We start from the raw sequence: 4,325 nt of genomic DNA, 5'->3' as shown, positions 1-4,325 counted from the left end.
CCCAAAAGGTTGAACGGTAACGTTCGCAAAGTGAATTGTATTACGGTGCATTACAAATGTGTATACAGACACATAATATAGTTGTTTTGTATTCTTTGTCAATTATTTATACACCCCAATAACATTTGAATTCTAAAAAAGAAACTGAACAATGTTGTATTCTTTGCTGTCTATCTGGCAACTGGCACTGAGCAGTCAGCAGGTTTGCTTCATTTTAGAAGGAAGGCAAACCGGTCATTATATGATTTGGTCATTTAATTTTATTTTTATGAATGGAAAATGAAAAACGATTCAATTTTACTTTCATTTAAAAAAAAACGTTGAAAAATAAAAACGTTCTGTGTTTTTTTTAAGTAACTACATCTAAAAGCTGTTTGATTTCTATTTTACATTTCATGTAACAAACATTTATTTCCCTGGTAAACAGAAACAAAAAAAAAATAAGACCAAAAACAGATGTTTTTCACATTCTGACACCGGAAGTTTATTTTGAAAGTCCATCCATCTCTCTCCATCTTCTTCCGCTTATCCGATGTCGGGTCGCGGGGGCAGCAGCCTAAGCAGGGAAGCCCAGACTTTCCTCTCCCCAGCCACGTCATCTAGCTCAGTGGTTCTCAACATTTTTTCAGTGATGTACCCCTTGTGAACATTTTTTTAATTCAAGTACCCCCTAATCAGAGCAAAGCATTTTTGGTTGAAAAAAAGAGATAAAGAAGTAAAATACAGCACTATGTCATCAGTTTCTGATTTATTAAATTGTATAAAACTGCAAGATATTGCTCATTTGTAGTGGTCTTTCTTGAACTATTTGGAAAAAAATATATAAAATTAACTCAAAACTTGTTGAAAAATAAAATATGGGGATTGTAATAGCGATCCATCTGGATTCATGAACTTAATTCTAAACATTTCTTCACAAAAAAAGAAATCTTTAACATCAATATTTATGGAACATGTCCACAAAAAATCGAGCTGTCAACACTGAATATTGCATTGTTGCATTTCTTTTCACAGTTTATGAATTTACATTCATGTTTTGTTGAAGTATTATTCAATAAATATTAGGGCTGCGAATCTTTGGGTGTCCCACGATTCGATTCAATATCGATACTTGGGGTCACGATTCGACTTTTTTCGATTCAACGCGATTCTCGATTCAAAAACAATATTTTTCCAATTCAAAACGATTCTGTATTCATTCAATACATAGGATTTCAGCAGGATCTACCCCAGAGTAGTAGATTTAAAAAAAAAACAACTTTTATAATTATAAAGGACAATGTTTTATCAACTGATTGCAATAATGTAAATTTGTTTTAACTATAAAACTAACCAAAAATATGACTTATTTTATCTTTGTAAAAACATTGGACACAATGTGTTGTCAAGCTTATGAGATGCGATGCAAGTGTAAGCCACTGTAACACTATTGTTCTTTTTTTTATTTTATAAATGTGTAATGATAATGTCAATGAGGGATTTTTAATCACTGCTATGCTGAAATTCTAACTAATATTGATACTGTTTTTTACGATATTCATTTTTGTTTCACTACTTTTGGTTTGTTCTGTGTAGTGTTTGTGTCTGTGTCACCTCTCAATTGCTCTGTTTATTGCACTTCTGAGTGTTGCTGGGTTAGGTTCGGTTTTGGAATTAGATTGCATTGTTATGGTATTGCTGTGTAGCGGTTTGTTGGATTGATTTAAAAATGTTTTAAAATAAAATAAAATAAAAATCGATTTTATAAAAAATGAGAAATTGATTCTGAATCGCACAATGTATTCGCATCGTTTTTCTCTCACCCCTAATAAATATATTTATAAAGGATTTTTGAATTGTTGCTATTTTAAAAAAATCTCACTTACCCCTTGGCATACCTTCAAGTAACCCCAGGGGTACACGTATCCCCATTTGAGAACCACCGATCTAGCTCTTCTCGGGGGATCCCAAGGCGTTCCCGGGTGAGCCGGGAGCCACAGTCTTCCCAACGTGTCCTGGGTCTTCCCCGTGGCCTCCTACCGGTTGGACGTGGCCTAAACACCTCCATAGGGAAGTGTTCGGGGGGCATCCTCACCAGATGCCCGAGCCACCTCATCTGGCTCCTCTCCATGTGGAGGAGCAGCGGCCTTACTTTGAGTTACTCCCGGATGGCAGAGCTTCTCACCCTATCTCCAAGGGGGAGCCCCGCCACCCGACGGAGGAAACTCATTTCGGCCGCTTGTACCCGTGATCTTATCCTTTCGGTCATGACCGAAAGCTCATGACCATAGATGAGGATGGGAATGTAGATCGACCGGTAAATTGAGAGCTTTGCCTTCCGGCTCAGCTCCTTCTTCACCACAACGGATCGGTACAACGTCCGCATTACTGAAAACGCCGCACCGATCCGCTTGTGGATCTCACGATCCGCTCTTCCCCCACTCGTGAACAAGACTCCTAGGTACTTGAACTCCACTTGGGGCAGGGTCTCCTATCATATTTTGAAAGTAGAAGTTACAATCCCTGGTGAAAATGTATTTAATTATTATAACGAGGCCTGACAGCTACATAAATCTCTACACACACATCACACGAAATCGGTGGCAAAAAAGGGATATCCATACAACACTATAGTACAGTACATTTTTTTCTCCTCTCGGCCAGTTCGCTGTCTTGTCTTTTAACATAGCAACTTCCGGTTTTGGAATATGAGGGGGAAAAAACCTCCATTTTTTTCTGTCTTCCAGTTTCTGTAGATGTATATTTCAATAGATATCAGTCCTCGTTATGCAATGTCTAAAATCATTTCTATGTAGTGCTCAAAGTGTATCCAAATGCCGTAATATCCCGGCTTTTACTTTGAAAATAAAACCGTATTAACAACATCCGTGTGACATGTTTTCCATTTTCGTTTCCGTTTACGAGGAATTCAACATTTTGTTAGAATAGAATAGAAAACAAATGTAACCGTTTTAGACGGTGTTGTTGCTCTTTGATACTAAACAAATAAAACCGCTTTGTTTTTCCATTTTTGTTTTGATTTTTAAAAGTAATTTCAGTGTTGTTGTTGTTTTTTCATTTCCACTGAAAAATACAATTTCATTTTTGTTTCATGAATGGGAATTGAAAAACAACAACAAAAACAATTGGTTTATTTTATGTTTGATGTTGAAATACAAAAAATACAATTGAAAATAAAAATGTGTTTGTATTTTTTAGTCAAAATCCATTTACAAAACAATTCATTTCATATTTCATATTAACATTTTTTTAAAAAGATAATAAAAACACCAATAAGCACAAACGAAAAAACTGTTTTTCTACATTTATTTTCTCATATTCCGACACCAAAAACAATAGTATTGTGTTGTGTACATCTACACTTCCTGAAATTTGCAAAAAACATTTATTTTTTATGTTGTTTTTCGCCGGGAGGCCCGAACTTTTTCCACTGAGGGCCACAGACTGACAAATGTGGAGGCCATTTTGGTAGTTTTAACCTTCAAAACCGGTGGAATATGTTGATGTTTTGTTTTTTTCAAACAGTAGGCATGCCAACATGCGTTACGTACCAAAATAAAATTATGAGGCGTGTACTTGGAAAAACAAATGCTAAAGTTAGCATGCGTCAAGTATTACAATATGACTGAGGTCTATGCCTACAAAATTGGCTTAAAAAAGGTTATAATGCTAACAGGCACCATTCATCAATTAACAGTGGCAATATTTTTCTTCATTGACTTTACTGTCCCTAAACATTTGTATGTGATGGAAAGGAATACTAGTACATTCCCATGAATATTGTTCCATTATTGTAAATTACATTTTGTTGAATTGTTTACAAATATTGCATGCTTATTGGTTATAATAAATATGTTTGCCTGAAATTGTTGTAGGACAGTGTGATTTATTATATACATAATTAACAAATTGAAGACAAAATCATTCAATGACGTCGGAAAAAGTACAAATTGGAATGAGCCAATTCCTGAAGGAAATGTGTGTGAATGCTCCAATGCTGTAGTTCAGGGGTCACCAACCTTTTTGAAACCAAGAGCTACTTCTTGGGTACTGATTAATGCGAAGGGCTACCAGTTTGATACACACAAATAGCCAATTTGTTCAATTTACCTTTAATAAATAAATCTATATATATATCCATCCATCCATCCATTTCCTACCGCTTATTCCCTTTTGGGGTCGCGGGGGGCGCTGGCGCCTATCTCAGCTACAATCGGGCGGAAGGCGGGGTACACCCTGGACAAGTCGCCACCTCATCGCAGGGCCAACACAGATAGACAGACAACATTCACACTCACACACTAGGGCCAATTTAGTGTTGCCAA

The sequence above is a fragment of the Nerophis ophidion genome, linkage group LG06 (assembly GCF_033978795.1).
Source record: "Nerophis ophidion isolate RoL-2023_Sa linkage group LG06, RoL_Noph_v1.0, whole genome shotgun sequence".
Lineage (NCBI taxonomy): Eukaryota > Metazoa > Chordata > Actinopteri > Syngnathiformes > Syngnathidae > Nerophis > Nerophis ophidion.
This window is presented reverse-complemented; position numbering follows the sequence as displayed.